The sequence below is a fragment of the Psammomys obesus genome, unplaced genomic scaffold (assembly GCF_907164565.1).
Source record: "Psammomys obesus unplaced genomic scaffold, mPsaObe1.curated_primary_1811, whole genome shotgun sequence".
Taxonomy (NCBI): domain Eukaryota; kingdom Metazoa; phylum Chordata; class Mammalia; order Rodentia; family Muridae; genus Psammomys; species Psammomys obesus.
In genome coordinates this window covers 20125133-20146390 of record NW_026596069.1, presented here as the reverse complement: position 1 = coordinate 20146390, position 21258 = coordinate 20125133, and positions in this window count along the sequence as shown.

The window sequence follows — 21258 nt, the reverse complement described above, 5'->3', positions numbered from 1 at the left end:
CCACACTTCAACTGCTGTTCCATCCATGAAAACGACAGCATAAAAATCCCTATTCTGCAGAATCCAAAGCTTATTTGAAGTCCCGTGGAATTCATTCTTGCCCCCAGATGTTGTGTAATGTCACAAGCATCCATCCCATTTATTCGTGTGTATTCAACAAATGGTAACCTTACCATCAGGTGAGTCAAGAACAGTAAGTACCAGCCATTCCCAGTCTCTGCGCTGTCCCCAGGACAGAGTTCTCTCACAGCCAGAGCACACTCCTGCTTGGACTGGAAATGTTTGATCGATGGGCATGCTTTGTCAATTATTTGATCCACTAACAGAATGTCATGGGGACAGCCTGGGTCTTAGGGTTCTCTCTGGCCAGGCAGGTGGTCCACTCTGGGATCTGACTCAAAAATGGCAGCCTTTCTCTTCAGTCCACACTTGCCTTCCCAGACTCTTTTTTTTTTGTGAGAATAAGCAGGCTTTCCCACTGGCCCACCCAAATTCCTTGTTACAAAGGCAACTTTTCCTTGTTAACTTTTAACTCTTAGGATCCTCGGTCAGTTCCTACTCCACATCGGAGTAGCCGATCATCCTAAATAGGACAATGCAATGCTGTTATACTTGGGGGATGGAAATTTTTTTTTGGGAGGAGCATGATTGTCTTTGTTTCAAACACCCAAAACAAGCAGTGCGTATAGTAAGCAACAGGATAACTAAGCATATACATTTAATATGTGAAGACATAACCAGGCAATTAGTAAAGCAATTAAAGTAAAATTAATAGATCTGTGAGATAGATCTATTTTTATATAAGAAAAAAACATCATTGTCTATAAGACTGGGATTAGTTTAAACTGCACTTTGCCAAGCAGTTAGAATGTGTCATATGTGTTTTGTGAACAAAAATATCTTCAAATAGTCCTCCTTAATATTTGAAAAAGCTGTGTGGAATGGGAGTGGAGAGGGGGAAGTGAAGTCATTTTCCCAAGACTATACAACTGTAAATGAAATCTAAAGATCTTATTCTTCACCAATCGCTGTTTCATCTTTGTTTATCTTTTTTCTTTGTTTGGTGCTTAAGATGGAATGCAGTATCTTACACTTGCTAGGCATGTGATCTACCCTAAGCTGGGCCCTCAGCTCCTCTGACTTGTGTTTTCTAAAGATAATATTTAGTGAACACCAATAAGCTATTATTTCACTTGGAATTCTCACACCTTTTCATTTATTAATGAGAAAACAGAGGCTCAAATAGATTAAAAGGATTATCGAAGGCGTTTGTCACCTGTTAACTTGAGAGCTTAACCCATGTCCCAGTTGCTGCAAAATCTATGGAATCTTAAGGTGCCAAAGTCTTGCCGGGAGCCTAATTGATTTGAAATACTTTTGTTTTCTCAAAAACGATCAATGTTTATTTGTGCCAGATTTTTAGAAATTCTTGGGAGTGGAAATAGTCTGGGGTTGGGTAGGGTAGGAAGTGAAGAATTAAGAAGCCTGGGCAGGAGAAAGGAGAATTTATTTCTTAGTCTAATTTTCAGATTATGTGGATTCCTTTTTTTTTCCCTTTCAATCAAATTCAGTGCATGCCCCACTTATTTTTGAACCTGGCTGCCATATCTTCTCCTGTAATGATTCATGTTTTAATGATGTTTGCTCAAGATCACAAAAACACCTTTTGCATAGTATTTTAAAACTATAAGCCAAAGGGTCTGGGAGCTGTCCTTGGGAAGAGTCGGGGTGGAGAAGCGAGGCTCTCCTAAAGGACAGAAAGACAGTTTCAGAAGCCCCGACACAGGAGAAGATCCAAAGAAGTAGGACACCCTGGAGGGCATTTGGCATATAACGAGGTTGAGCTAGATCCCAAACGAAGCGAAATCAAAGCAGCCTGGCCTCACATCAGATACGGGAGTCTGCCTGCAGCTGACAGTGCCCAAGCTTCACCGGGGCTTAAGGACAGCGAAGAAAATGAAGACTTTCCTCAGTTCTCCCACCTTCTTTTCTCCACACCCAAAGATGCTAAGGTAGGCAGGGCAAGCTCACGCTCCTGCCTTCTGTTTGCAGTCTGTTAGCGTCCTGCCTGAAGCCCGTACTTTAAGCGCACACACCCTATAGAGCTGGGGTGGTGACCAGATTTCTTTAAACACCCTGGCATGTGCACTCAAAGAACTCCCCAGAACTCAGAGAATAAAAAAGCCCAAATTGGTGGTGGGCTTGTAACCCCAGCTCTGCAGAGGCAGACACAGTGACATCCCTGAGACTCACTAGCCTATTTGTAAGTTACAGAGCAGAGAGAGACTGGCTCAGGCATCAGGATGATGGCGTCTGAGGTGATTTCTGATCTCTTTACACGTGTGTATGTGTACATGTACCTCTGTCCACAAGCGCGCTCAGATAGACATGCAAGGAAATGAGCTTGTCTGAACACAAACACACACGCTAAACCCTCTAATGAAATCCCAAAGGAGGTCTGCTTCCTGTCAGAACACATATGTGAGTGGAGCATGCATGTGGGTTGTCGGGGAAGTAAGGGAGCAATCGACAAATCTCGCTGCGAACGCCCCAAAGTAGGCCTAGGTAGCTTTGAGAAAACAACTCCATGTAATAGAGATTCACAGCAGCCACTGCTGAAGGGAACACAGAATGCCTTGTGGTTCAGATTGTTCTTGGAAGGGGTGACGGAGGTTTTATGGGGGATCCTGCATTCTCCAGGGAGGCCAAGCTGTTGGCTTCTCGGCAGAAATGCATTCCCTCGTGGGAAGTTACATCTTTACATCGTTGATATGCCTTTTGAAGTCCAGCTTGCCCCGAGCTTTTATTAGCTAAGACAGTTTGTAAAAATAAGTGAACAGGGACTAAGGCTTTACCTCAGTGTTAGAATACTCGAGTTTGAGTCCCAACACCACAAAACAAACAAGCAAATCACACAGAAAACAAACTAAAGAAAAGTAAGAGTGTAAATACACTGTGGTGTAACATAGATACACAAGCACGGTGTACATGTGTATACACACACACACACACACACACACACACACACACACACACCATTTTACCCCAGAACACATCCAATAATGAATGTCTTAATACCCTTTTATGATGCATCTTTCATTAAGAAATCACTTTATCTTTGACTAACGACAGTTTGAAAATTCTCTTCATATAAACGTTAGTGATTTTTGACACCAAGACCCCATACATAGAGATATGACTCAGTTGCTCTTGAGGGAGTCCTGGCCTTGGATTTATCCTACCTGCTCCTCACACAGTTTTGGTAGGCAGCCAGGATGGGGGCCTCTGCCTCCTATGGGAAATCACTGCCCATTGTTCTCACCTGCTTCAAGATTTAGCATTGAGACTTGGTGCTTAAACCAGATCGGCTGCTTCCACATTGTATTTGGAGTGATTCCTCATGCATTTCACTGTCATGCTTTTTAGAGACGGGAGCCACTCTTGACCTATTGGTTTCGCAGAACATGTTTCCTGAAGTGGTGGGTGCTCTCACGGTCCTGCTTGACTGGCACGGTAATCTTGGTGCTTAGCAGAATAGACTAGCCTCTGGCTGTGACCCCCGCAGGAAACTCACCTGTCAGGAGATATACATCTGAGAGAACACACTGGCAAATTTTCATCCACCTGTAAAATGAAGGAGGGAGAAAAACCTTAATCAATGTTTGGATGGGTTTCACACAATCTCGGAGAGAATCCCACTGGTCATTAATTAGTCTTTTTGCATTGCTGTAATTATGTTGTGCTTTCTGCTTTTTTTTCCAAGTGGAATAATTTGGGAAGCTTGACCAGAATTACCTAGTTACGATTGTTAGCTCTTAGTTTCTAAACACGGCAACTTTCTATCTAACAGGGCTATCTGTTGGAACACCAGGAAAAAAAAATGCTTTTTGACTTAATGACAAAACCAAAAACCATTGTTAGATCTAGAGCATTTCTACCTGACCTGTTTGTAATATTTTGAGCATCTGAATAATAAGCCCATCGTGAAACACAGCCCTAATCCATGTTTTAAAATTCCCTGCGGCTGGGCATGGTGGTACACACCTGTAGTGATTCCACACAGGAGGTACAGGCAGGGGACTAAGTCCAGAAGAGCCAACCTGGTGAGGCCCTCTATCAAAACAAACAAAGCAAAATTTAAAAACCACAGTGCTTGTGAGGTGCTGGAAGTGAAGCCAGGTGCTACAAAGCTCGCCTGGTGTATTCGAGTCTCTGGATTCTATTCTTAACACAGCAAAGCCAAACACACAGAGAAAGAAGCAGGAAAGAAAATAAGAACGGAAACCCAGAAGTGTATTGTGGCTGGGGGTGGCTTAGTTGGTAAAATGCCCCGTGCATAGCGTAGGACCCCACGTTTCTGATCTGTAAGAAGCTGAGAGTAGTGACATGTGTTGTAACTCCAAAGCTGGAGGTGGAAACTGCGGCTCCCTGGGGCCCGCCCCTCTGGTGACCTCGTGTAGTCACTTGGTGAACGCCGCTGGTATCAGTGAGGGAACCCAGGCTCATAAAGTAAGGTGGGAGGGCTGGCGTGAAAAAGGCCCGGAGTTTGTTGCCCAACACCATACTGCAAAGCTCATAACTGCGTGTGACTCCAGCTCGAGGGGCATCTGACCTGTGGGGAAACCTATTCTCATGTGCCCAGAGTTCCTTTCACACAATTAAAATAAATCTTTTTAGAAGGTGAAGGAGTGACGGAAGAAAATATTCTAATGTCAAACCTTTGTCTTCCATACGTGCCTGTGTGAGTGCAACTGCATATACATACGAACAAAACACATGTACACACACACACACACACACACACACACACACACACACCCCAACTTAAAGGGATATATGTGATGTATAATATACAATACAATATTTATAGTTGCTTTCATAGGATTTCTAAGTAGACAACAATATATTTCACATGCCATGTAGATTCTAAGTAAGTCTGACAAAAATTAGCCAATATGTATTTCCCTTCAGATATCCAAAAATAACATGCATGCTTCAATTTGGACATATATGTCTAGGAAAGTAGCTTTTAATTTCATTTTTGACTTATATATATTTATGGAATTCCCAGTTCAAAAACAATGCCAGTGGTTAAGGCTGGGAATGTAACGGTAGAGCACGGGCCTAGCCTGCATAGGCGTGGGTGCAGCTCCATACTGCGAAAGCCAACTGTTACCAGTGGCATCCTCTCTGCGGGTTCTCAGGGGCCTTAACGCTCCCCGCCTCAACCCGTGTGCTGCTGCCACGTGGGTTGTATATTTCTTGTTTCGGGAACTTTTCCTTGTTACATTTCATCTGAATTGGTGGAGGAAATGGCCGTTTTCGCTGAAGGCAACAAGTAAGTTAATGAACAGAAAATGGAGGAAGAAGAGAGGAGACGAATTCTCCTCGAATGAGAATGGCAGTAATACCTATGGCCAAGTCGCCTTCCCAAATCATTGCCAGCGTCAACCACTGGCCCAGCAAAATGCTTCCTCAGTGGATGATGGAAGACTCTTGCATATACTGGGCTGTTGCTGGGGCAACACCTCCCTTCCATACCTCCAGTGAGCTCCTAGAACGAAGTGGGGCTCCTTACCGTCGACATCCCTGCTTCCCACGACCAGTCCCTCACTTGCCTTGGAGACAGGCGTTCTCTGCCTGCTCCCTTCCACCTTACACAGTGCACAGTTCGGGTTCACCGGAGCTGCAGAGGCCCAGCTTGCATCTGCTGTGCTAAAAAACTTGGAGCCCTTTCTCCTGAGATGTGGGGCGAGAGAGGGCTGAGGCAGCTCCCTGCTGGGTTAAGGGTTGCCTCCTCCTTTCCCAGCAGGGAAGAAAAGAGCAGCTGGGGTGAGAACGCATTTTTTTTTAAGCTACTGCTGCATGTCAAATAGGGCTTCCTATTGTTTTGTTTACCCTATTGGCTAATTCTAAGATCTTACTTCCAGGAGGGTTTTGCCAGGTGGCAAATATTCTAGGTGACTCGGAAAGCCGCGGCAGAGGAGGGAGAAATAGCGCCAGGCTCCGTTTGCACCTCTGCAGCCTTCCCTTTTATTCTATATCGTCTCTCCCCTCTTTGATATCCGTATTTTCAAAAAAGAGCAGGAGAATGCCCGAAAAGGGCTGTGTGGACAGGTTGAGGCTAAGAAAGCAGTTTCCTTAGCAACTGTAGCTCTACAAAGGGCTGGCGAATCTTCCTCCTCTCATTCTTCATTTCTGTTTCTTTTCTCTTCTTCTTTCCCCCCTCAGCTCTGGAAAGGAGGTCAGGAGCTCTGTGCTAAGTTCACACTGTGGTTTTGCTCGAGGTACCTTCCACATCAGCTCCCGGAAAGGCTGATCACTGTGCACGACTCTGGCTGCCTTTGTTTATTTCAGTTAGAAATGAGCACACACCCAGTCACACTTGGCAATGGGTTCTCCAATGAAAACAGAATATTTATTGTGTTTGTGCAGAGTTCAAAACTGAAGGTGTAAAAGCCACGGACAGCATCAGCCACACACAGGCAGGGTTTTTAAGTAGAGCTCATCTGACTTCAAAGGCATATCAGGATATTTTTGGTAATGGTTACCTAAAAAAAAACAAACAAAAAAACCCCCCTCAGATTAGTCCCCTACTAATTTGATTCCTTTTATAAAATTGTATGCAAGATCTAAAATTGAAGTTTATGGTTAATTTCAAGTTCCAAATCAAATCCGACAATATTTATTGCAAGCCCGCGTCCCCGAGAACTGCAGGGGATAAGCAGATGTGGTAGATGGTCTGTGCCCTCGAGGAGTTTCAAATTTAGTCCTGGGAATAAGACAAATATAGTGTAATTACAACCAAAAGGAAGAAAGTGATAAATGGCGTCAGGCAGCGGTTATCGACCTTGACTGAAGATTGGAATCACCTGGAGAGCAATGAAAAACGCAGGCACCGGGCTTCTCCCTGGGGGTTCTGATTTAATTGGTCTGGGATAAAGACCAGGCATTGGGGGTTTTAGAAAAGCTTTCCGGGTGACTCAATGTGCAGCCAAGGTTAAGAACCTCTGGCAAACAGCCTTTGAGAACATCCAAGAGGCTAAGGTTGGTTGGGTTTAGAAAAGACTTATTGTCAGGTAGTATTTAGGAAAGGCTTGGAAAAGCCAGCGTGAGGTGCCAAGCAGCAGGGGAAGGCGGGAATAAAAGAAAGCGATGGAGGTGCGGGTTTGTAGAGATAAGCCACAGAGGTGAAACTGGGTGGAGGCCGTTGGGAAACGGTGGGCATGGAGCAGACTGTCCGTGCTGACGGGGACTGGCCTGAAATGCGGAGGTGAGGTGAGCCTGGAGCTTGGTCCCTGTTGGACTTTTCTGTGTTTTTACTGCTGTACTTGAGATCCCTGCTTTGTGATGAGAAATCAAGCAGAGAGAAGGTAAGAAAAAAACTTCTCTTTGAAGACAGGATTCATATACAGTAGTTTAGGCTGGGCTCAAGCTTGTGTAGACCAGGAGGACTTTGACTATGGGATCCCACTGTGGCTACCTTCCAAGCTCCAGCATCATAAGCACTTAGTTTATGCAGTGCTGTGAACTAAGCTAGGGCTTTGTGCATTTTAAATATTTATTTATTTATTACTGAGCACATCTCCAGTCCCAAGAAAGGCTTATTAATGATAGAAGGGCATGGATTTAATGTCTGACAACTTAGACAATAACTTGTTTATTTAGTTTGATTAAACTTTGTGTCTGGCTGAGGAAACCCTAGGGGGAACTGACGGAAGACAGAGGCAGGAAGAGCTAATGGGCTGTCGTGATTCCAAGAGCAGAGTGATGTCCTGTTGGGGACATACAGCAGCTACAGCAACTCTGTGGCTGAGGACAGAAGCCAGAGAGTAAATCACATACACCTATTTATTTATTTATTTATTTATTTATTTATTTATTTATTTATTTAAAGGCAGGGTTTCTCCATGCAGCCCTGTATTTAATGTGTATGATTATGAATGTTCGCATGTATGCGCATGTACCATGTGCGTGTCTAGTGCCTGTGGAAGCCAGAAGAAGAGGTCAGGAGCTGCCATTACAGACGGTTGTGAGCTACCCTGTGGGTGCTAAGAAGCAAACGTGGGTTCTCAGAAAGAGTAACAAGATGGCTCATAACCACTGAGCCATCTCTCCAGCCCCTCACCCTTAAATCTTAAAACTTGGTTGAAATTATTTACTCCGAGGCCAGGTGCACACCTTTAATCTCAGCCCTCGGGAGGCAGAGGCGGGCAGATCTCTGCGAGTTCAAGGCCAGCCTGGTCTACAAAGCAAGTTCCAGGACAGTCAAGGGTTCACAAAGAGAAACTCTGTCTCTAACAACCATAAAAACAAACAAACAAACAAACAAACAAACAATTATGTTTTTGCTGTCTACATCATGTGTAAGTGAACACCAATACACAGTGTGTTGCTGTCTACGTATATGTGAATCACGTCTGTTGTACAAATCAGGAGACTAGAGTGAGGGAGACGTGCAGATGGAAAAAGGAGAACTGAAAATTTTCAAGCCCCCTCCCCTTCGGGATCTCAGGCAGACTGCTTCAAGCTGTTCAGTGGCTTTGCTCCACAGTGGGGACATGGCATCATGCCTCTCAGCATCTCCACAGTTACCTAGAAAGAGAGAATTAATGAACAGAGACAGACCCTACCAACCAAAGAAGTGTTTTGTTTATTATTCACTAATCTCCAGAGTGAATAATGCAGTTAGCTCTCTGGAAAACTGGCTTGCCGAGTTTCCTTTCTTCACATAACCATGCCGAACTACACATATGTACATCTACACATGTTTCTGATGGCTACAGCAGAGCATAGACTGTCATTCCTAGGTCATCTGGACCACCTCCCACCGCAGCACAGGCACGACACAATAGCATCTGTGATCAGGGTTTCCTTGCCTTGTACCTTCTCACTCACCAACTAAGGCAGCAGGCTCTGGTTTTGAGTATTTATAGTCTTCAGGAAGTTCCTACCTGTGTTGAATTATTTCTATAACATTAATCTTGTATCTGGTCCTAGCTCTTTCCTCCTTTAGTCTACTATTCTCTTCAAGCACTTTCTCTGTTCACTATTGAACTTATGACCTATTACTGAAGTCTTCACATTCACAGATGACTATGAAGAAGGAGAACAAATAGCACCTCCTTTTCTGTGGTCTCTAGATTCAACTGGAGGATGCCTGTCTTTTTAAGACTTTTCTGAAGATGCAGCATGGCTCATCTGTTTTTCTAGTTAATGCTAGCAGAAATCTCGGCTGTTCCTTAGTGGATTCCCTGATTTAAATGTCTAGTACACGCCAATGCCCCTTCTGCTCAGGGAGTTTTCTTTGAGAGGGCTCAGTCTAGGTTAGGTTGTGCACATGACAGCATCTTCGAGTGACATCCATGCCATTGGAAAATCAGATGTCTGGCACTTCCAGAGTGCCAGAACTCTGTGTCCAAGGCTCAGAACTCTTCTTTTTAATCATCTCAAGAAGGGACTATGCCACATGTTTTCAGTGTGGCAGGACTGTTCACTGTGACAACTGCAAGTGAGTACATCTGAATGGACTCTCCTTCAATCAGCTTTTCTCTGAACTTCTCTTCCTGCCAAGCTGAGAGTACAATTCTTTCTCATGAAATCAGGGCATTTTTGTTTTGTTTTACATTTCTGTGAGTGCATGTGTCTGTGTGCATTTAAATAAGTATGTATACATGTTTGAATGTGTGTGTGTGTGTGTGTGTGTGTGTGTGTGTGTGTGTGTGTGTGTATGTGTAGCTGGGAGTGTACACGTATGTGAGGAAACCATGATAGACAGCCCTAATTGTCAACTGGACAGATATTAGAACCTCCTGGGAAGTGGGTCTCCTATCGTGCTATGGAAGATGATCTTAATGGTGTTAACTGAGGTGGAAGATTGGCTTCTTCCCTGACTGGAACTCCTGACTATGTAAGTAGAGAAAAGGCCCAGGGCAGCACCAGCATTCACCAGTCTCTCCGCTGACTGAGTGTGATGTCGTCAGCTGCTTTAGGCTCTTGGGAAACTACTAGACTCTTGACCCATGAGCCAGAATAAACCCTTTCTTCCTTGCTTTTGTCAGTTTTTTTTCCTAAATCATAGCAAAAGAAAAATAAAGCAAGATACCTGCTGAGCCACCTACCCAGACCAAACATCTTTTAACAATTTCTACTACCATGAAGTGACTTTGAATTCTGTAGCACATATGTGCAAGAATAGGCCAATTCAGGTCTACAAAGTTTTCAGAACACCCTTTTTGGAACTGATAATACAAAAGAGGAGAAAGAAATAGAGTGAACATCTGAGAAGTTGGACCAGGAATTGCTGCTGGCTCGTTCTGTGGAGCAGCAGAAATTCCTAAGCTCATAATTTTAGGCTTACCTTTTCTTCCCTGGGTTCTTCAGAGCCCTGAGGACATCTGAATGACTGCTTTCAGTTGTCATTTTGTCCTTCAGGAAATTAATATTGTTATTTTTTTTCCATAATGACTAAGAGATATGCAGAGAGACACATAAGGTTTCTTATCCCCCAACAGGGTTTTTCAAGGTATCATTTCCTGAGTCTTCTTATGTAAGTTTGAACATAGTGTAACTTGAGGTAAGATCAAATTATAGACAGAATCCTCTCCATCTTAATAAACACTGTTATCAAAGCTAGTTCCACATTGTGTGCTGAGAGGCTGTTCATGGGTGTGTCGCTTGGCTGCTGCTGTTTCCATGGGTTGTACTTGGGCCCTCGATATCAAGTCCGTTTGTAACTAATTCTTTGTCCCTTCTTTGCAGTTTCTCTGTCAGTCCACTTAATGATTATTCCTCTAGGCTCTTTTAGCAGGGCGTTTATGTCCATTAACAGTAGAAGTTTTATGCATAAATAACACTTGATATGTTCTTCAGGTGTCATGCTAACACTGAGCAGACCCAGTGGTGTTTCCTCTGTAATTTACCAAAAGACAAGCCAATACAATGTATCCCACGTCTGGCCCTTTTGTCAAAATACAGCCTTTTCTACCATTTTAACGGAAACACAGCTCAGTGGTGATAGGTATCCAGATGCTAGGATATGAGAAGGATGAGACCGGAGATTGAGAAGGCTGGGTGGGTATTGACAGAAGGTGTGTGGGATGGGCAACCATGAACAGGAGGAAAGGGAAGCGAGTCTGAAAAGCAAAGAGCTTAGATTTTGAAAAATAGTAAGAAAATCAGTCTCTTTTAATCTCTGTCTACTGATTGTCCTATCTCTGACTTTGTGATGACAACTCATGGTCTTTGAGGGTAGAGACAGGTAGACTCTTCGCCTGTAGTTAAATGGTGTCAGGAGAGACCTTTAACAAAGTCAATTTCTATTGCTATTTTTTCTTTATTTTATTTTATTTTTTTTCTTATCAGTTACATCTTATTAACTCTGTATCCCAGCCTTGTCCTGCTCCCTCATTCCCTCCCAATCCCACCCTCCCTCCCTCATCTCCACCTTGCCCCTTTCCAAGTCCACTGATAGGGGGGACCTCCTCCCCATTCATCTGATCCTGTTTTATCAGGTATCTTCAGGACTGGCTGCAAAGCTCTCCTCTGTGGCCTAACAGGACTGCTCCTCCCTTGGGGGGTGGGGAGGCCAAAGAGCCAGCTATTGAGTTCCTGTTAGAAATAGTCCTTGTTCCCCTCACTATGGGAAACTAATTGATTACTGAGCTACCACGGGCTACATCTGAGCAGAGGTTCTAGGTTATATCCATACATGGTCCTTGGTTGAATGTCAGTCTCTGGAAAGACCCTGTGCCAGATAGATTTGGTCCTTGTGGAGCTCCTATCCTTTCCCCATTATACTAACTCCCCTTCTTTCATATGATTCCCTGTACTCTGCCGAAGGTTTGGGCATGAGTCTTTGTATCTGCTTTGAAAACACTGCTAGTTAGAGTCTTTCAGATGCGCTCACTAGATTCCTGTCATACGTTCAATGCACATCCCATCTGTCTTTCTGAACGAGCATTGATCATCTTACCCCATGTCCGCTCTCTTGATAATCTTTTATAGGTGTATAGATTTCATTATGTTTGTCATATTTTATAGGTCTATATAGGTGAGTATATACCGTGTTTGTCTTTCTCCTTCTGGGATATTTCACTCAGAATGATCTTTTCTAGATCCCACCATTTGCCTGCAAATTTCATGATTTCCTTCTTTTTGATTGCTGAGTAGTATTCCATTGTGTAAAAATACCACAATTTCTGTACCCATTCCTCCGTTGATGGACATCCGGGTTGTTTCCAGGTTCTGGCTATTACAAATAAAGCTGCTATAAACATGGTTGAGCAAGTATCCCTTTTGTGTACTTGAGCAAAGTTTGGGTATATACCTAGCAGTGGTATAGCTGGGTCTTGAGGAAGCACTATTCCTAATTGTCTTAGAAAGTGCCAGATAGATTTCCAGAGTGGTTGTACCAGTTTACATTCCCACCAGCAGTGGAGGAGGGTTCCCCTTTCTCCACAACCTCTCCAGCATGTGTTGTCACTTGAGTTTTTCATCTTGGCCATTCTGATGGGTGTAAGGTGAACTCTCAGGGTTGTTTTGATTTGCATTTCCCTGGTGGCTAATGAGGTTGAGCATTTCTTTAAGTGTTTCTCTGCCATTTGATATTCCTCTGTCGAGAATTCTCTGTTTAGCTCTGTTCCCCATTTTTTAAGTGGATTACTTGGTTTGCTGCTTTTCAGGCTATTTTTTTTTTCTACAGACCTTTTCTTCAAATATGGACCCTCTCCCTTTTTAGGTTCCTGAAGAACATTTAGTGTTTCCACTTCCCTTAGCTGATGTTCCTTGTTAGTCTTCCTATCAGCTTCTGAATGGTGCACACCCAGAGGAGGAGGGGCACAAGGGAGTCATCTGGGGTGTCCTTGATGAGTGCCATGGGTACTTCCAGAGGCTCAAGTCTAGGTACTAGAACTGGAACATGAGTGGTCCAGGAAGGGAACAGGCATGCTCTGAAAGCTACTGTTCTTGCATCGTCAAGAGCAGATCTGTTGCAGTGACAACCTTGAGGAAGCAGATGAGCCCGTGTTGTGACAGAAAGATGCTCTCTTCAGGGAGGGCACAGGTGTGCACCTTTGTGGGGACATTTTGAAGTGTGTGTATGTGGGATCTTCACAGAGTCCTTAGTGTTTGTGGACAGAGCCAGGTACTGAGGAAGAAGGTGACTCTGCCAGGCCATTAGAAACATTTAGGTTCCAAATATCAAAGGCAGGGAGGAAGACAGCTTGGGGGAGGGGGCCAAGGCAATCTTTGATGCTCAGAGACACAAATCAGGGTTTGAGCTGTATTTTGTATTTTTGTATCCCTTTCTGTGGGCAAAGTTCCCCAGAATTAGCAGATAATATTCTGCATCTTCCCTGTGGAATTCTAATTCGTCTCAATTACATACATCTGTGATCCATCAACAGAGAGAGAACCTTTATCTCCTTCATCCCTGGGCTCACCTCAGCACCTGCTGTGAAGACTTGATCTAATTTTATCAGAGACTCATGGAACTTTGGGTCAACAGACTCTCAGATGAAACTTAACAAAATGGGTTATCTGACAAAGTGAAATCCAGAGAGTAGCACATATATATGTATACGTATACACATCTGTGTATGTATATGTGTACATACAGAAGTATATACATGTATATGCGTATGTAGATATATATGTATATACAATATAATATATTGCACAGGATACGTGCTATACTATAACATGTATATAATGTATAGTATAGTTGTATAGTATATGTATACATATGTATGTGAAGCTGTCTTGTGGAGAACATTTGTCATGCACATATTGACCCAATTCCCTGCATGAGAAAGGGGGACAGTAAGAGCTATGGAGATTGGTGTGCTCTTGTCCCAAGGAAAGTGGTGAAAGTAACTGCCCTGCTAAAGGAACTTTGTGTGTGGGGATATGTTATGTGGTGGAGAGCACCACACAAGAGGTGTGTGTGTGTGTGTGTTTGTATGAGAGAGAGAGAGAGATGGACAGATGAACAGATAGAGACAGAGACAGAGATCTGTGAATGCCAAATGGGATCTCTCTATCTATCTGTCTGTCTATCTATCTGTCTGTCTATCTATCTGTCTGTCTATCTATCTATCATCTATCTATCTATCTATCTATCTATCTATCTATCTATCATCTATCTATCTATCTATCATCTATCTATGTATCTATCTATCATCTATCTATTTATCTATCTATCTATCTATCTATCTATCTATCTATCTATCATCTATCTATGTATCTATCTATCATCTATCTATCTATCTATCATCTATCTATCTATCTATCTATCTATCTATCTATCTATCATCTATCTATCGAGAGAGCTTGAGAAGTCACTAATCACAGATTTGTACAGTTAGAGAACTGGAGAAGAGGAAAGATTTCTGTATCATCATTACCTGAGATGGTTAACCATTGCTGATTTGACTAATAGGCACATCTCTGAGAATGTTGCCATTACACAATGGAATACTACTCAGCAATTAAAAACCAGGAAATCATGAAATTTGCAGGCAAATGGTGGGATCTAGAAAAGATAATATCCCAGAAGGAGAAAGACACACATGGTATATACTCCCTTATATAGACCTATAATATATGATAAACATACTAAAATCTCTATACCTAAAGAAGAGAAACAAGAAAGAGGACCTGGGGTAAGATGATCAATCCTCACTTAGAAAGACAAATGGGATGGACATTGGATGTAGGAGAAAACAAGTAACAGGACAGGAGCCTACTGTAGAAGGCCTCTGAAAGACTCTACCTAGCAGTGTACCAAAGCAGGTACTGAGACTCATAACCAAACCTTGGGCAGAGTGCAGGGAATCATATGAAAGAAGGGGGAGTTAGTATGACCTGGAGAGGACAGGAGCTCCACAAGGACCAAATATAGGGCACAGTGGTACTTTATTAGACTGTCTCTCCAACCAAGGACCATGTATGGATATAACTTAGAACCCCTGCTCGGATGTAGCCCATGGTAGCTCAGTATCCAAGTGGGTACCCAAGTGGGTAAGGGGAACAAGGACTATTTATGACATGAACTCAATGACTGGCCCTTTGACTCCCCTCCATTCCAAGGGAGGAACAGCCTTGCTAGGCCACAGAGAAGGACTTTGTAGCCAGTCCTGAAGATACCTGATAAACCAGGGTTGGATGAAAGGGGAGGAGGACCTCCCCTATCAGTGGACTTGGAAAGGGGCATGAAGGAGATGAGAGAGAGAGGGTGGTATTGGGAGGGAATGAGGGAGCAGGATACAGCTGGAATACAAAGTTAATAAACTGTAACTAGTATTAAAAAAATAAAATATTAAAAAAGAAAAAAGTCCTATTGGAAACTTAATAATTTTTTTTTAATTTCACAAGGCTTCATAGTAACAGCAAATTTAGTCCATACTATTTAGTATGTATATTCACATATATTATAAAATCTTTAGAAACAGTAGTTTGGAAAACTATTAATGTTGTGATTATTTTTATCACTTCTTCCCTTAAATGTACTAAGATAAGCCTTAAATACTGTCCATACTGATGACAGTGGAGATTTTCACCAAAGCATTGTAGCTTCTCTGTGTGCCCAACTGTTCTCTGTCATGCCATTTCAAATACCTCAAACCATAATATCCACTGCGCACTAAAGGTCTGTAAATTTACAGAAGACAAATCAATAGAAATGTTCTCATAAAGACTCTTAATTCTCTGGTTTCAAGAGCAATTTGGTTATTCTGGCAGGCAACATAAGTTTAGCCTGATTTAAGCTGTGGGTGATTTCAAAATTCTGTTCTACCAAGTGAGTGAGAACCAAATGCATTTAATCAGACCAAACCTGCCATTGCCAAATCCACTAGCTCAAACCAAAATGTTAAAGGTATTTCTCCATATTCTTCTGAGAGACTCTTTTTTGTCTGTTCATCTATTTGGTGTGATACTTCCTTCAAAGGTACACTGTCTAGTCTGACCTTAATACGAATCCTGCCCCTGATGCACTGAGCAATAACTGAAAAAGAAGAAAGACAAAATGTAATCATTGGGTGTTTGAGCTATATAAAATGTGTCTCTTTTACCCTCTACTGGACATAAAAATACACCTTACCTAGTTTTCTGGACCCTACCCCGTCTACCTCCCTGAGATCTCTTGAGAAGCATCATTAGTTAGTGTGGGGGTGTGCTCTAGGGTAACCTTTCCTCTTCTGAGACCCTCTTTTTTATTTATAAAGCGACAGATGTCAGAGCATAGGAAATCTATCCAATCTGATTTCTGACCTCCACACATCTTAGAGTCCACTGCCTTCAGAAACTCCATTTTGTAGTCGCAATCCCCTCATCTCTCTTCACAGACAACCTCTCTTGCCCCTCCTTTCCGACAATCTGTCAGAGAGTCACTGATTTTTCTTTGCCGGCAAGGCACTGTTACCAGTAATTGCAGAAGCCATTAATAAAGTGGGTGGGAGGGGGGCGCAGGGGAGAGGGAAGTGAGACACAAAGGGAATGGGTACTGTACATAGCCCACGGGCTTTTCCCCTCCCACACATATGATTCACTGTTGTTCCCCGCCTCACATGGGAAAATGTTGTCCTGCTGAAAATACACCTTAAAGGCAGCGCTGCCTCTGAGACACCGCATATGCATATTAATAACACACACACTTTGTAGCGCCTAGAGTTGTTTTTAATGAAGCAGGCTGAAATATACCAGCACACTTCTCATCTTCTGAGCGTGGTGGATGATCTGTGGGTGTGAGTGGTGTGGCTCCTGCCCCCAAAGAGAGATGAAAGGTTCAGGAGCAGGAATTCTTTCTAACAGAAGCAGTATGGGAAGGAAGCACCGTTGGATGGACTGTGTCCATCTTCTGGAAAGCTTTGGGAGAGCTTCAGCCTGGGCGATGGCCACAGACGTCGGTGAGGGATTAGACGGGAGGCAGCAGAGGTCAGAGAAAGCTCTGGAGAGAAAGATGGAGGCAGATAAACTGTTCGGGGGAGGGTATTTGAAGAGATGTGAGAACTCTTTCGAACTCTGGCTTGGTTTTCTCCTTGTCACCGGTTGTTCTCCCACTTTCCTGTATGACATGAACTTGTTGGAGGGGAAACTGACCAGTTCTGTTCCCTTAGGGCCAAATGCAGGGAGATGTTTCTAGGATCAACATGAGGTATTCCACCTCCCCAGTTTCCACTCCCTGGATCCAGTGCTTCAAAGGAACACTTCGTGCCTTCAGGCTGAACACAGAGCAAAAGTGGGTGGCTGCTTCCGACCAGTTTTCCTCAGACTTGCGCAAGGTGCAGGTGTGGTCTTTCAAGAGGACTTGTTACCTCAGCTAGAACACAATGCGAAGGAGACCATTTCCTGAGTCTTCCAGTTTTACTCCCACTTTAGCTAGCAGAAGAAATCCCTTTTACTTACAGACATCCCTCAGGACGTGGAATAGCCTGGACTGCCCAGCAGAAAATAATCAGTGTCTTTGGGACCCCAGATATCCCAGGGCCCAAGATATTGCTGTGTTTGCTCTACTTTACTTCCTTTCTGTTCTGGGCGGAGAGACCTTGTGACCTCTCAGAGCTTACATTGGCAGCCTTCTAGTGCTTTCCAGGTGCACCTCTACTCATGGGACTTTTATTAATGGCCGAAATTAAAACTTTTTTCCTTTCTATCTGAAGTCTCCTATGTTTGATTCTTGGTTTTGTTTCCAATATGAACTCCCTTATCCTCCATATTACTGTTGCAATCCAGTTACCTTAGCTCTCAACTTTACTATTTTTTTCCAACTTCTTGTTTTCTGATGTGATTTCTGCCTAGAGCCCTCCTAATTAATTCTGTCTTTCAGAGTTCTTCATTCCATGGCACAGTTACATCGTCATCAGTTCCATGAAAACTTTTCTGCTCTTGCCGGTGAACTCTGCCCACTCCGAGAGCTGCTTTTAGGTGAAATCGGCATTGGGTGAGACATTGCACAACCTGGAGAACGGGTTAGCGTGCCAGGTATACATCTGCTGCAGAGGGATTAGTTAGCAGATCCACTTTCCAGTGACATGGCTGCTTATTCTCCTCATCAAGAACTCTGTACTGCACGTACTTGCTAATGCTATGCCTCGCACGGCTGGCAGCGAAGCCTGGCTGACCGCACCAGCATCCCCACAAATGTGTGGATAATGTGCTGTATTGGATCTGGAATGCTTCTCAAAGTTCATGTGTTAAAGGCTTGCTCAATGCCTGTGGCACTAGCGGGAGGTGATATAACTTCAAGAGGGAGGGCCTCCTGTGAGGCCTGATGATTCCCAGGAGAGCATTCTTGAAGGACACTGTGGGCATCTAGCTCATTCTGTTCTTCTGTGTGGTGGCCACGAGGCGAGTGTTCCCCGTGTCTTCTCCAGCATGATGTTTCACACAGGCCACAGAGCTGCAGAGACAAAGTCATGGAAGAGAGCCTCCAACAGGTGAGCCTGGTGTCATCTTAGGAATTCACTGAAGTAACCAGCGTCCCACTAAGACTCACAGTTCCACCAGCGGACAATTACGTGGTCATCTCAGTTGAAGACTCTTCCAGGCCTTTTATCAGCTCAAGTGACCGCTGTTGTCTCTGGGTGCTGTGAATGGCTGAACTGTTGTTATGGGTTCTTGACTGCTCTTGGATTTTGCCTCTCTTAGGGCCTGTGGGGGCCACTTCCCTATAATCACAGCCACTTATTCCTTCAGCACACACTCATTGAATACCTAAATGTGCTAAACACGTGGTACGTGAGAGGCCGGATAAGAATGTATATCACCTCCTGGAACTACATAAGGTTATGCTAGCACATCTGACAAATCCCCAACCTTCAGTGATTTCACATAGAAATCCAATTTGGTGGAACTGGGTAGCCAGAGGCTCTTATCCAGATGTTAATCCAGAAACTTCATTTGTTTTATCTATCTCTTTCAGTCTATTTCTACGTGTTTTATCAAATAGTTATCTTTTGCTGCATTAACATCTAAACTTCCTGGCTTACAAAAATAATTACGCTTTTGGTAGGGGAGGGACGTGGTTAGCTAGGTGGTTCCATTTCTTAGGTTGTTGTCGAAGCTGCTCACGAAGATGGGTCACATGAAGGCTTGGCTGTGTTGGCAGAGCCACCTCTAGATAACTCTGCATCTTCTCAGAAAGGCAGGCCCTGAGAGGCATCCGGTGGACCTGTCTGGGATGACTTGCCCTCAGGGGCCATATGCTGTCATTTCTGAGTCCTGTGTATTAAAAACCGTCCACTGGCTCCAGCTCCCCTCCAAGAGGGTGGGAATTAAACTCTGCCTTCAAAAGTGAGAATGTAAGAGACGCTTCCAGAGTGAAGCATGTTACAGAGGACTAAGGGTGCACAGTGTGGGGCCTTCCACGACTCCTGCATTGTGGATGGCTCTGGCTTCTTTTTGGATCCGAATTCCTCAGCTCCTAGCAGATGGAAGATGAAAGTGTAAAGGTACACCCTCTTCTCCAAACCACGTCTGTGAAAAGAATATGTCACGTTCCTCCTCATTGCATTTATAAACGATACGCAACCACTTCAGGATTGGAAGTGTGGCTGAAACATGCCGTCTCCAGCAACACTTCGCAGCTCGCACCCTGTACCCAGTATTAGTGTCTTCAGGGAGAGGGTGTTGTGTTCGTCTCTGTATTGCCCTTTCTGTAAGCAGCACAGGGCTTAAGCAGAATGGGAGCACTTTAATTATTCAGTAAACAAATGAGACGATGGATGGAGAGATGGTGGTGTCATCTCGTGAGTATTTAAAAGACAAACAGAGGCATGCTTCCTAACCAACATATGCCTGACTCTGCTACTCAAACTCTGTTTGCTACTCGGCTTTTGACCATGAGTCTGTGCTCAGAACTACTTGGGCTCGATGATCCTCTTGTTATTTCTTATTAGTTATTTGCTGTTCTCCCCCACCCTGCCGAACTTTCTTCAAATGGCACATTGTGGAAGGACTAGTTCTTTATACTAGAGAATATTACATAAAGGCAAGTGTGTTCAAAGGTTCTCTGCATCACTACACAAACAACTCAAGCAAGATGCTGTCAAATGCTCAAGTGATAGGATCACGGGGTAGCAGAGATACGGAGCCAATTGTCATAGCAACCAGGAGACCTTCAACTTAGAATGTAGTTGCTTCTAAGAGCTTTAAACACATAAAGAAATGGCTAATTTTATAAAGATGTTATTTAAACACAGAGAATTTTCTCTAAGTTTTCTAAGTGAATGCCATTTAGAAACAGTATAATGTGGGAAAATGCCGAGCCTGAGTGTCAGTGTAGCCTTACCCTATGGCTAATAATACCGGCAATTCGTGTGCACTGTTGAGCATTATGTTTTATATTTTAGAAAAATGTTATTGTTTAGTGGGGATTATGCTAGAGATACATGCTTAGTGTAGAAGAATTGGAAAATGCAGAAAGTATGAGAAGGAATTAAAAATAATCCTCCCATAGTGAAACAATTAAAGATATTTTTGGACAAGCACACAGGGTCTCTGACTGAACAACGATTCAGTGTAACACTTCTTCCATCTTTAGTATGGTGCAATATGAAAAGCAGTCAGCAGAAACTGTGCTGTGGTTTTTTTAATTTTGCCCTTTTCCCAGGCTCTGGCCACATGGGAGAAACCTCCCTTGTGATGCTGGCAGTGACAAGCCTGGGTCCTCACCAGCTCTGGGATCATGAGGGGGAAGCGGCCTACACTGTACAGCAGACTGTGTTGCTCACTGCTGATATTTGCAAGGCTGAGTCATCAGATACAGGTTCTGCTTCCAAACTTTCAGTTTGTGAAGGGTTTCCAGAGAGCCAAGCACACAGGCACTTGAGGAACATCTGGAGTTCAAGCACTGGCACGGAAGCAAAAGTGACGGTTCTGTGTATTTGTCTCACTTAACATGGTGCTCTTTCACCCATTATCTCATGGGAAATTTCCCATAACCTCACTGTTCTTCAGAACATGATCTCTATTATTGCATACTTTTATGTAATTTAGATATATCATAAATGTAATGATTTATGCAATATTGACCTCTTGATTGATTTTCAGTGTTTGGTATCACAAGTTATTTAGTAACCAACCACTTGTCGCATGATAAGGGTTTGACTGATAAGATATAAAGATCTCTGCACTTTTTTGATTGTCACTATTATTATTATTATCTTTTTTATATAAATAATAGGTCTGTATTATTTGGAAGACAAGTGTTTATCTATCTATCTATCTATCTATCTATCTATCTATCTATCTATCTAT